Here is a 14,057-nt window from a genome sequence, read left to right as displayed (position 1 = left end):
CTGCGCAGCCGCACTAGCGGCCAGGCGGACTGCGCAGCCGCGGCCAGAGGAAGCGGCCATATTGGGAGCGGAACGAGAGCCCGACCCGGCCTGTGGGGTCGCGATCGGCACGGGGGGCGATCACAGGAAGGGGACCCGGCGGAACTGCACGGAGGGCACGGATGGCGTCCTCCGTGCATTTAAACATCTTAAAGGTACTTGGCTTTTTTTAGCCATTTTGGCCTCGTAAGTCCTTTAAGGCTTAGGCCTCTTAGTGTTACAGTTACACCAAACACTACACTTTACTCAGGTGTCCAGAGGTTAGCTAGTATATCGGATTATCGGTGATACTGCACATAATCTATAATCTGGTATATATCTGTATTCCCAGTGATACTGCAGATCACCGGTAATCAGATCCTCTCTGTGCTACACCGTTCGTTACAGAACGCCAGACCAAAAAACAGATGGACGCACGCGTTGACCCTCTGGGTGTGCTTGCCACTTCGGTGAATAACATCCATCAAGCACTGGGCCAGCACAAAGCATTAATTGATGCCCTATCAGGCTCTGTGCTAACCCTCCAGACGTCAGTTGATGAGGTGCGATCCCCTCCTAGTGATGACATACGTATGCCCGTACCTGATAAATTTTCCGGCCACAAGTCTGACTTCCGGAATTTTAAGAGTAGAGTGTTATCGTATTTCGAGTTGAGACCCCGATCCTCGGGGACTGAGACCCAACGGGTCATATTTATTAAAACCTTGCTATCTGGTGACTCCCAGACCTGGGCGTACAATTTGCCTGCTGGTGACTTAGCCCTTACCTCTGTGGAGGAATTCTTTAAAGCCATGGCAATAATTTACGACGACCCGGATCTTGCTTCAACTTCTGAGCGGAAGCTCAAGCTTTTGCGTCAAGGCAAAGGTCCGGTCGAAGATTATGCGGCTGAATTTAGAAGGTGGTCAGTTACACCTTATAGGTGGGACACCTATGCCCTGTTGGATTGCTTTTTGTCAGGCCTATCTGATGAGGTCTCCGATCTGATGCTGAGTCAGCCCGAGCCCAGAACGATCGATGAGGCCATTTCATCGGCCATTCGCATTGATCGCAGGTTGCGTTATCAGAGACAGACCAGGGGTAGTCATAGTGTCCGGTACACATCTTACACGGCACCTCCCGCTGCACCCCTGGTAACGCCATCCTCCTCTGTCTCATCTTCTCCGGTCTTGCCTCCTCCTGAGCCGATGCAGATCGGTCGGTCAAAATTGACCCAGGTGGAGCGAAGACGGAGAATGACTATGCAACTCTGTCTGTACTGCGCTGAAGGAGGGCATAGGGTACGAAACTGTCCTAATAAGCCGGGAAACGCTACCGCCTAGGAGTTGTAGGGGGTAGCACCCTAGGCGCCCGACTCATACCCTTAAAAGAAAAACGTTTGCTCCTTCCATGTACGATTACGTGGGGGGACAAATCTGAAGCCACGAAGACCTTTGTAGATTCAGGATCCGTGGCTAATTTTATGAGTTCCGAGTTTGCAGAGAAGTTGGGCATTCCACTCACCCCAGTAAAACCACCTATTCAGGTTACTGCCGTGGACGACTCCCCGCTACAAAGGGACCGTCCGCTGTCACAGACACCAGGGGTGGAAGTCACTATTGGGGTACTGCATAAGGAAAGTTTAAGTTTTTTTGTATTACATATGACTACCTCCACAATTGTCTTAGGAATGCCCTGGCTGCAGCTCCATTCACCACAGATTAGTTGGGCTACAGGACAATTAACCAGTTGGTCAGACTTCTGTTCCCAGCAGTGTCTAGGGAAAGTGACTTTAGGTCAGACCCAGATTCATGTGAAGGGGGTTCCCGAGCAGTACTCTGAATTCTCGGATGTATTCTGTCCCAAGGCTGCTGATAAATTACCTCCTCATCGCCCTTTCGATTGCCCCATCGATCTCCGTGCTGGTTGTATGCCCCCTAGGGGTCACCTGTATAATTTGTCTGGACCAGAGAAAGTAGCTATGCAGGAGTACATCCGTGACAATCTAGCCAAAGGGTTTATTCGCCCCTCCCGGTCGCCTGCGGGGACCGGTTTCTTTTTTGTTAAGAAAAAAGACGGAGGTCTTCGACCTTGCATCGATTACCGTGGCCTGAATAAAATCACGGTGAAGAATCGTTATCCGTTACCATTGATAGACGATTTATTCACGCAGGTCACAAACGCTAAGATCTTCTCAAAGTTAGATCTGAGGGGTGCATACAACCTGATCCGCATTAGAAAGGGCGATGAATGGAAGACGGCCTTCAACACACCCGACGGGCATTATGAGTACTTAGTGATGCCCTTCGGGTTGTGCAATGCGCCAGCCGTCTTCCAAGAATTAATCAACGAGGTATTCAGGGAGGTGTTGGGTAGATTTGTGCTGGTATACCTCGACGATATACTAATCTATTCCAACAACCTCTCCGAGCACAGGATCCACATTAAATTTGTGTTGGATAAATTGCAGCAAAATATGCTTTATACCAAAGTGGAGAAGTGTATTTTTGAGGTGACCACTGTCACGTTTTTAGGGTATGTGATTTCCACCTCAGGCCTGTCAATGGATCCTGCCAAGGTTACAGCTGTTTTGGAATGGCCACAGCCAGTGGGGTTGAAGCCCCTGCAGAGATTTTTGGGTTTTGCGAACTACTATAGGAGGTTCATGAAGGGGTACTCCACGATAATTGCCCCCCTTACCAGTCTCACAAAAAAGGGGGCAGATACCAACCACTGGTCCTCTGAGGCTGTGGCAGCCTTTTCTCACCTGAAAAAATTGTTTTGCTCAGCGCCTATTTTGAGACATATAGACACGTCCTTTCCCTTTATTGTGGAGTTTGATGCCTCGGAGGTTGGGGTTGGGGCGGTGCACTGCTGTCTCAACGGCCAGGGTTGCAGGGCAGATTACATCCATGCGCTTATTTTTCCCGTAGGTTTTCACCGGCAGAAAAAAACTACGATATAGGCAACCGGGAACTTCTGGCCATTAAATTAGCGTTTGAAGAATGGCGCCATTGGTTAGAAGGGGCAGAACATACGATCACGGTTTACACTGATCACAAGAATTTGGAATACATCGAGGGGGCTAAGAGACTAAGTCCCCGTCAGGCCCGTTTGTCTTTATTTTTTACGAGGTTCAGATTTATATTCACGTACACTCCAGGCAGCAAAAACATCAAGGCAGATGCCCTGTCCAGATGTTTCGAACCAGAGACAGCACAGCCCCCCGTTCCTGAGTCCATCATCCCGCAGAGGTTAGTGTTAGCAGCCACAGAGACCTGGGAAGATTGGGCAGAGGTTCTGGGTCCCTTTCAGCAGGATGACCCTGAGGGAAAACCTGAGGGGGTTATGTTTATCCCATTACCGTTTCGTCTACAGGTTCTACAAATGTTTCACGCCCATAAGAATGCTGGTCACCCTGGAGCTGCCAGAACGCAGGATCTGATTGCCAGATGTGCTTGGTGGCCTTCTATGGCAACAGACTGCAAGGAATATGTCAGGGAATGTGCGGTATGTGCTAAAAGTAAACCCTCCCGGCTGGCACCTGTGGGAAGGTTACAGCCTTTGCCCACCCCGAGTGAGCCATGGACCCACCTGTCCATGGATTTTGTGGGGAAATTGCCCAGGTCTGAAGGCATGTCGGTCATTTGGGTGGTAGTCGACCGCTTTAGCAAAATGGCCCATTTTGTGCCCCTGAAAGTACTCCCCTCGGCTCAGGAACTGGCCGAATTGTTCATCATTCACGTTTTCCGGCTGCATGGCATTCCGGAAAACATTGTGTCAGATAAGGGAGTCCAATTTGTGTCTGGATTTTGGAGGGCATTTTGTCATCAAATGGGCATGGAGCTGTCATTCTCGTCAGGCTACCACCCACAGATCAATGGGCAAATGGAGAGGATCAATCAGTCAATGGAACAATTTTTGAGATGTTATGTGGCTAAAGCGCAGAACGATTGGGTCAAGTTTTTACCATTCGCTGAATTTGCGCACAATAATTTGAGAAGCTCCTCCTCGGGATTCTCTCCGTTTCAGGTAGTGACCGGGAGATTGCCTAAATTTTCCCCATTGCCAGTGGCCTCCACTCCGTTCCCAGCACTGGAGGCTTGGCAGAAGTCACTCAAAGACAATTGGGGGATTGTTAAGAGTAATTTGGAGAAGGCGTTTCTAAGTCAAAAGGGTCAAGCGGACAAGAAACGTTCTGTGGAATGGAAGTTTCAACCAGGGGACTTAGTCTGGGTTTCCACACGTCATTTGACCCTGAAACAGCCATCAGCCAAATTGGGTCCCAGGTTTGTGGGTCCGTTTTCTGTGACCAAGAAAATCAACAATGTCACTTATGCTGTAGATCTTCCGGCCAGTATGCGGGGCGTAAGATCTTTTCACGTGTCTCTCCTTAAACCTGCGGTCCAGGTGGGTCCCACTCCTCCTCCTCCTGTGATGGTAGATGACCAACCCGAATACGAGGTGGAGAAAATATTAGACTCACGCATTGTACAGAACTCGGTACAATATTTAGTGTATTGGAGAGGGTATGGCATTGAGGAGAGAGAATGGGTACCGAGGAGTCGTATGCATGCAGACGAATTGAGGAAGGAGTTTCATGCCTTACATCCCGAGAAACCTGGTGGGAGCTGTCCGGAGTCCACTCCTCTTGGTGTTACTGTGAGGCATCGCGGGAAAGCAGCCGCCTCTACTCAGCGTGAGGCGGCTGCTTCCCTCAAGGGCATGGCGGAGCGCGGAGAAACCGCCGCGTCTGACGTGGCGGTTAGCCCGCATGGCCCTGAGACACCGCAGAGCGGTGCTGGTGTGGCTGGGACTCATAGTCCCTCTAGATTCAGAGTGACGCGCGTGCGCGCGGAGAGGCAGAGCATATATGGCAGCCAGAAAAAGGTCAGCTGACCTGCTCGGTCAGCTGACGGCTAGGCCTCTTCTCATTGGTCCAGCACTTAGGGAGGTGCTGGAGAGATGCCTGTGTATATATTCTGCCGGCTGTTCAGTTGCTGGTTGTCTGGCGTTGCAAACACAACGTGGTAGCACTCAGACCTTAGTCAGATCCTAAAGTGTGCCGGGACCAGCTGGAGCTGTCATCCTACACTTAGCTAGATTCTGTTGATAGCTTTAAGTACTAGTTTGTTTGTGATTATTTTTTATGACCTTCTGCCTGCCTGACCATTCTCCTGAACTCTGATCCTGTACTTTGTCATTCTGATACACTGTTGCCGAACCCCGGCTCGTCCTTAGACTCTGCATCTGCCTCCTGATTCTGTACCTCAAAATTTCTGATACCCTGTTGCCGAACCCTGCCTGTTTATTAAGACTCCGCATCTGCTTTCTGAATCTGTACTTTATCTGTCTGTGTGTTGACTACCTGGCTTGTCCGACCTGGAGAACCGACCTTACTGTTAGAGGCGGTTCCCAGTCCTGTTAGTGACACCTCCTCAATGAGTGTCACTATCAGAGAGTCCTTCCTATCTTAGCCTGACTCCTCCCTCCTAGGAGAGTTCAGGTCTTCAGAAGGAATCCGTGCAGTACTCCTTACTGCCTTAAGGCTTAGGCCTCTTAGTGTTACAGTTACACCAAACACTACACTTTACTCAGGTGTCCAGAGGTTAGCTAGTATATCGGATTATCGGTGATACTGCAGATCATCTATAATCTGGTATATATCTGTATTCCCAGTGATACTACAGATCACCGGTAATCAGATCCTCTCTGTGCTACACCGTTCGTTACACCTCCCCAAACTTGCGCTCCGCCAAACAGATCCATTCTAACAGTGCAATGTGAATGGATCCTATTGATTAACATTTTTAATGCCGTTGTGAACCGGGCCTTACAGTACATGTTTGTGTTAGTGTTTGTGTATTTCTTCCACTGGACACAACAACAAGAAAACAACATTTGAAAAGTACTTTTCTCCTGTAGGACTCAGGGCCCTGACACACCGGAGAGCATTTTGTGGGTCGTTTTAGTTTGTAAAAAAAACCACTTCCATTGACTTACAATAAAATTGCAGCAACTGCAGTTTGAAATAAAAAAAAAAAATTAATGTATTAAGTCAATGGAAGCCTCGGGGCTCCCTCCGTTCTTCCCTCAACGGCTCCGTTAGGCGACAACTTCGGCCAAAGTCATAAGCCAGTGCGCCGCCCCTCTGTGAGCCCGTCTCGCTCGCACGCCTGTCACCATTAGCATTCTGCACACGTTCTTCCTGAGCGGCTCCGTTAGGCGGTAACTTCGGCCAAAGTCATGAGCCAGTGCGCCGCCCCTCTACGCACCCGTCTCGCTCGCACGCCTGTCACCATTAGCATTCTGCACACGCACAGTTAATTATTTCAAGAACTGTGCGTGCACAGAAAGCTTAAGGCGACGGGCGTGCGGGGGGCCGCGCATGCGCACTGGCCCATGACTTTGGCCGAAGTCGCCGCTAAACGGAGAGGGACTTCATCAACTACGAGGGGCTGGAGGAAGCCCCAGGTAAGTTCATTTCCCTTTTTTAATGTCTGCTCTGGGTCCCTTTAAATGAAAACGCTCTCCGGTGTGTCAGGGACCTCAAAGTGCATAAGGATGGCTCAGACCATTAATTGGTTGAATAATTGTGGTAAAATAATGAAGGAAAAATTCTACATGTACGCAAATGCCAGGCTAAACAGGTGGCTTTTCACCCTGGATTTAAAGTAAACCCAAGGTGGGGAATATTAGTAAATAAAAAGCAATGCCACCTGATCCGGGGGGTTGGGCGTATCAGGGAGCCGTAAACCCCGCCACTTTCTGTGGCTCCTGTGGCCAGCTAGGGCCGACTTTCTTTTTCGTGACCTCTGGGGTCACGACACTGGAAGAGCTGCTCTGCGTCGCACACAGAGCAGTGTGCAGGGAGGCGGGGAGGGGCGCGAGGGGGGGGGGGCGGTTCGGGGGATTGCGGCCAGTGAGTGACAGAGTTGCCCAATGGCAGCTAGGGAAGACCTGCAAGAAAGCCCAGAGTGGGTGTTTAAGCAGACATTACCTCTCCTCCCTTACTCTCGTCTCGACAATTGGTGACAGTTGCATATTGCCAAATTACAGCGTGGCGGTGGGGGGGGGGGGGGGGGCGAGAGCGCCGGGAGGGCACAGGGGCATGCCCAGCAGCAGGGAACATGCCTGTGTTTCCCTACCCCCCCCCCCCCCGCACCACCTCGGGTACACTATAAATAGCTCCAGTCCAGGGATGGGGCTGTCCAGGGGCGTTGCTAGGATCCTAAGAGATCCTAAGAGATCTTGGGCACTTTTGGATATTCGTGTCAAAAAATGGGTGGGGCCACGTAACAGAATGTGGGTGTGGTTATGGGTGGAGCCAAATTTACATGAACTTAACAGTGGTCTGAGTAGGAATTCCCAGCAAAATGTTGAATGAAGCCCCCCCATTAATACAAAAAAATAAATAAATGCAGCATAAGTAGTGCCACTTAATAAGTAGTGCCACTGAGGCCCCGTTTCCACTATCGCGGTTTCCGCCGCGATTGCGCAGCGTTTCCCCGCACATGAATCGCACAGGGAAACTCTGCCATAGGGGATAACGGCGCCGCGGCCGAATCGCTTGCGGGAGCGATTCGGCCGAAACCCCCCGCAGAATTCGCGCCGGAGGCTGCGAATCCCATAGCCGTGCATGGCACGGCTCATGGGATTCACCTGCGATCCCACCCACCCGCTCAGTGCCGGCGTGCGTCTGCGAGACGCACGCCGCACTAGTGGAAACGAGCCCTTAAACATAACTAGGCAGAGTTACTTGGATTCTATGCTGGCTGGTCTGACTTTCTTCTGAGTGGGCTGGCCTGCTGCCAGGTTGTCTGGCAGTCCCCCCATAGCATTCCCTGACCTTCTAATGGACCCTCTCTCATGCTCCCACGGCCTCCCATTGAGGCACCATAACTCCCAGCATGCCCCCACAGAATTAGCACATCTCCCTGCATACTCCAATTAAGGCACCACAGCACCCAACATGCCTACATAGAGGCACTGCAGCACCCAGCATACCCCCTATTGATGCATCACAGCTCACAGCATGCCCACCATTGAGGCACCACAGCTCTGACTCTGTCTAGGGGACATTCGGGGCACCCCAGAATAGATCCGTGGCACGTGTCACTGATCTTTGGGGATAGCAACGCCCCTGGGGCTGTCTTTACTGTGTGTGGTAGGGAGTTCCAAAGAGTAGGGGCAGCATGACAGAAAGCGCTGGCTTAACAGGTTTTGAGATGCACTCTGGGAGTTTATGGATCCTGCTGATCTGAGGTTGTTGGAGGTGTGGTGCAGTTTTTAGCACCACTGCACCACACATACATACATACATACAACTGCAAGCAATTGAATCTGGACCCCTCTCACACCTCCCCCTTTTTCCATGCAAACCTGGCAGGAATCAGCTCTGTCCTGTCCTCTCTATCACAAATATACTGCTCATGTTCACCTCAGTGGATCCTGACCTGTGAGTTTCCCTGCAGCACTGTTTGCCACCAGAGTAGAAGCCTTGAGCTTAGCCATTGTTATGCTGTACCTGTTGCCTAAATAAACCTTTTTGGATTTTCATACACTGTGGATTGTGTGGACTTTCGTTTTGGAAAATCTTGCACACTGGAGAGGAAGTGCACTCTCTCAGCCATTTGACACCTATGGTAGTTGCCAGGATAACATTTCAGTTGCCAGCTGACACTGACTTGAAAACTTGCACAGTCACTTGGCATGTGCTTCTGTTTATGAGAACTAGTGGAAAACCCTTTGCAATTTGTGAGCTCACAGCCAGGCCCGTTTAACACCTGGGTTAAAAAACGGTCCATTCCCAGATTGGAACAGATACTGTACAAATGGAACGGATGCAAATGGATCCAATGTTAACCTATGGAAGCGTTCACGTGCGTACGTTTCAACGGATCTGTTCCGCACGATCCGCGGAATGGACCGCAAGTTTGCCTATTTTTTTGGACCGCTGAGCCTAGCCAACCGGAAACGGAAGATGAAGTCCTGCATTGGGGGCAAAGGGAGAACCAAACGTTTCTTCACACTAGTGTGGAGGGGGGGGGGAGGGGTTTGAGGGTTAGGGTCTGAGGGGGATGTGGGGACCCTCCACTGGAGAGGGGGTCTGGGGGGATGTGGGGACGCTCCATTGGGGGTGTTAGTCTGGGGGGATGTGGGGACGCAAGTGTGAGTGGGCGGGTGAGGTAGGGTTTCTTACCCAAGTTTCCGTCTTCCTGTTGTGTCCCACGTCACGTCAAATGACTACCACGCTTCCTCCATCCGGGTTGGGTGAGGAAGCGTGGTAGTACTAGTCACGTGACGTGATCTGGGATGCAATTGCAGGAAGACGGAAGCCTGGGTAAGTGAACCCTCCCTCACCTGCCTGCTCATTGGAAGAATAGAGTGGCAACGGAACCGATTGACTGGTGATCAGATCAGTTTTCGTGGATCCGTTTGCCAGTGTGAACAAGCATTTTGGATCCATTGAAGCAGAGATCGGATCCGCTTTACCGGATCTGTTTACCGGATCTGTTTGATCTGTTTGATGCCACTGTTTAACGGCAAAAAGTCTTTCTATTCTATAACTGAAGTGCTTTGCTGGTTACTGTAGATTCAATGAGTGACTGAGAGTCTGAGACCAAACACTATACAGATGTAATAGAAATGTATATTTTAAAAAAAATAAAAAAGGTTCACTTTTTCAAATAATTATGCTTTGCAAAGCTGCCTTTCTCTGGCAGTTCTGGAAGCCTGTCTCTTCTGGAAGTCCAAGTACAGTTATTCAATAACCAGCAGAACCCAACAAAAGCTGGATTCACAGTGGTATATTGCATAACGCACACGCTATAATGTGTGTGAATTGTAAAGGAGATTGGACATAGCCATTAATTCAAAGCCTGCATGCAGTGAGTCAGAATAACATGATCAGTTATCAGGGGCGGTTCTTCCATGAAGTAACGTGAATCTTTTGCTTCCATTTCCCGGCGCGGCACCGCTTCACTCACCTGCTCTCAGCATTCCAGAGATGGGATCTCCATTGACCGGTCCAGCGTCCTGTATCCATGGCTATAGCGGTGCCTCATGTGACCTGTTATGTGCTGCAGGCTCACATGAGGGACCACTGTAGTCAGAGAGGAAGCAGGACAAGACGAAAGTGATGGTGTTCCAGAGGAAGAATGAAAATAAAAACCCCACCTCCTCATTTATACTAAATGGCTCCCCACTGGTGTCCACCAACAGCGACACTTTCCTGGGGCTGGAGATCAACCAATCAGGGAGCTTTAAATCGGCAGTAAAAGCCCTAAAAGAAAAACCCTGCAGAACATTTTATGCCATCAGAAGACAGCTTTACCACCTAAAACCACCAGTGAGAGTCTGAGTAAAGATATTCGACAGCATCATCACCCCAATCCTGCTCTATAGCAGTGAGGTATGGGGCCCGGTCACCTACCCTGACCAATCAAAATGGGACTCCAGCCCAACAAAAATCTTCCATCTAGAGTTCTGCAAGTATCTTCTCCAAGTCCATCGCAGCACCTCGAACTCAGCCTGCCGGGCAGAGCTAGGTAGATTCCCACTATGACTGACTATCCAGCAGAGGGCACTCTCATACTGGACGCATATACAGAGCAGCAACCCCAGCACTTACCACCATAAAGCCTCACTGAGCCAGGGGGGCGAGGCCATACCACCCTGCTTTTTAAGCAAAGCATCAGCAGCCAGCCCAACCAAGACCACCAAGATAGGCTGACAAAAGCCCAAACAAAAGGGACTATAGAAAGCTGCAAGGAACGATACATAGAGGAATGGAGAAGTGACATAAAGAACTCCCAGAAACTCACTGTCTACCAATCACTACAGAGGGAGTACACAATGGCTCCATATCTGGAGAGGCTACATCACCACAAAGACAGACAGACCCTGAGCCTGTACCGTCTGAGAGCCCACAACTTGGTGGTAGAGAAAGGGCGGCACAGACAGACATGGAAGCCCCGGGAGGAGAGACTGTGCAGACAATGTGAACTTGGAGGATGAGGCCCACTTCCTGCTACACTGCAGCAAATACGCACCTGTGAGGACCGCCCACTTCCAGAGACTCTCTGACCAGATCCATGATTTTACCTCCACAGTGTCACGATCGGTGTAGCAGAGAGAGGGTCTGATTACCGGTGAACTGCAGTATCACCGAGAATGCAGAATATACCCGATTATCGATGATCTGCAGTATCACCGATAATCCGATATAACGCTAACCTCTAGTGTAAGTGCTTGGTGCAACAGTAATACCTCGAGGACTAAGCCTCAGAAACAAGTGCCGTACAGTATGAAGTACTGCAGCAATACAGATTCCTTCCGAAGGCCTTGAATCTCCCAGGGGAGGAGTCAGGTGGAGCGTAGGAAGGACAAAACGTGAGTGACACCTAGGAGAGAGTGTCACTAACAGATCTGGGAACTGCCTCTAACAGTAAGGTCAGTTCTCGAAGTCAGGCAAGCCAGGTCGTAACACACGGACAGATACAGTACAGATTCAGAACGCAGAGGTGGAGACTAATAAACAAGCAGGGTTCGGCAACAGGGTAACAGAAATATCGGGGTACAGAATCAGGAGTCAGATGCAGAGTCTAAGAGCGAGCCGAGGTTCGGCAACAGGGTATCAGAATGACAAGGTACAAGATCAGAATACAGAAGAATAGTAACAAGCTTGAGGAACCTGAGGAGCAGGTTCCCAATGAATACAGCATGGGCCCTGGGGCAGTAAATACAGAGCTGGCCCTGTGGAGCAGGTGCCCAGCAAATACAGCGCTGGCCCTGGGGAGCAGGTGCCCAGCAAATACAGAGCTGGCCCTATGGAGCAGGTACCCAGTAAGTACAGAGCTGGCCCTGTGGAGCAGGTGCCCAGCACATACAGTGCTGGCCCTGAGGAGCAGGTGCCCAGCAAATACAGCGCTGGCCCTGGGGAGCAGGTGCCCAGCAAATACAGAGCTGGCCCTATGGAGCAGGTACCCAGTAAATACAGAGCTGGCCCTGTGGAGCAGGTGCCCAGCACTTACAGTGCTGGCCCTGAGGAGCAGATGCCCAGCACATACAGTGCTGGCCCTGGGGAGCAGGTGCCCAGCAAATACAGCGCTGGCCCTGAGGGGCAGGTGCCCAGCAAATACAGCGCTGGCCCTGTGAGCAGGTGCCCAGCAGATACAGAGCTGGCCCTATGGAGCAGGTGCCCAGCACATACAGAGCTGGCCCTGTGAAGCAGGTGCCCAGCACATACAGGCATGAACTATCTCCTAGCGATAGAGATAGTTCTCAGGGTTGGGAAGGCCAAGTCGGCAACTCACAGACAAACAAAGTACAGGATCAGAAGACAGAGGCAGTGTAGACCAGTGCCGGGACAAGGTCCTCCAGCACCCAAGGCTGAGACACCAAAGTGCGCCCCTCCATCCCTCCCACCCCAGCCTCACACCCTGATTGCTATTAGACTAAAAGGCGCCACAGGGCCCACAACCTCCCCAACACCTTAATATCTAGTTATCTGACTTGCAGTCACTGCCATGTATCCCCTTTTCTTATTTCTTACTGCTTCAAACACAATTAGGAATGGCAGCTGAATGAATTCTGCGCCCCCTCCTACACTGCGCCCTGAGGCTGGAGCCTCTCCAGCCTATGCCTCGGCCCGGCCCTGGTGTAGACAGACAGGCAGAAAGTCATAACAGATAATCACAATCAAACTAGTACTTTAGACTATCAACAGAATCTAGCTAAGTGTAGGATTACAGCTCCAGCTGGTCCCGGCACACTTTCGGATCTGACTAAGGGTCTGCGTGCTACCACGAAGTGATTGCAACGACAGGCAACCAGCAACTGACTAAGCAGCAGAATATATAGTTGCTGGACTCTGCTGCCCCGCCCGAACCATTCAGCCAATCATGAGTCCTGCAGGAATCAGCTGACCTTCCTCTGCAGGTATAAAGGTCCTGAATTCAGGCACGCGCGAGCATAGCTCTCCATCTGCCTAGATGCACTAACAGACCCAGCCACACCAAGCACATGCTGCTGCATGCAAACAGCCGCTTTGCTGTCAGGACATGCGGCGGCTTTTCCGCGTTCCACCACACAACCAGACGCAAGCAAACCGCCGCGTAGGACGCGGAGTCAGCCGCCTGCCACTTGGCACACGCGGCGGCTTTTCCGCGTTTCCTCACACACAGATGAGGAGAAGAAACTCTACATCCTACTGGGGAGGAGGAAACAACCGTGCAAATAGCTGCCCGATATGTCACAGCCTGCCACCAACTGAGAGGAACGTGATACCACATGGACTGTACACCCCCAATACCCCCTATGGACTGTATATCCCAGTCCCCCATGCTGTCCCTTCAGGGCCGGATTTGTACTTTTTACCGCCCAAGGCCAACTATACCATCTGTATGGTTGTTATCTCTTTGTGCCCCAATGAGAATTCTTCTTACTTTCCATCATTGGTGTCACAGACAATAGCTATTTTAGTAATACGTGTATAGATTATAAGTTATGTTTTGAAATTCTATGTTATGCTTTCCATCTCATTAATGATGGACCCAATTGCGTCACCATGAGAGTTAGGCTGATGTATACCTGCAGGATAGAGCTTACAGGTCTTGCAGGGACGGCACAAGTACAGGACAGAGAGTTCAAATGTTAAAGCTGTTCTTGTAGATAGGGATGACTGCATAGAACAGCTTTCCTGCCCCTCACTGAGCCGCCCCCAAAACTTCTGGTGCCCTAGGCCACGGCCTATGTGGCCTTGCCAGAAATCCGGCCCTGTGTCCCTTACACCCTCCACACACCTATGGACTAAATACCCCCAACCCCCTATATCCTTACCTTATTCCCACAATCCCCCCTCCCCGTGTTAATGTTTTGTTTTGCTTTGGCAATGCTAAATGTATTTAGTCCTGCCAATAAAGCTTTTTTGGATTTGGATTTGTATTCCCTCTTGATTTTCCCCATTCCCTATCTAAACAGGAAGTGAAGATTCTTACACCTGATAGCTGTAAAAAACAAAACAAACCTGCAATAAA

Source organism: Hyperolius riggenbachi, chromosome 1, assembly GCF_040937935.1.
Source record: "Hyperolius riggenbachi isolate aHypRig1 chromosome 1, aHypRig1.pri, whole genome shotgun sequence".
Taxonomy (NCBI): Eukaryota; Metazoa; Chordata; class Amphibia; order Anura; family Hyperoliidae; genus Hyperolius; species Hyperolius riggenbachi.
The sequence above is the reverse complement of the archived record's forward strand: the minus strand, read 5'-3'. Positions refer to the sequence as shown.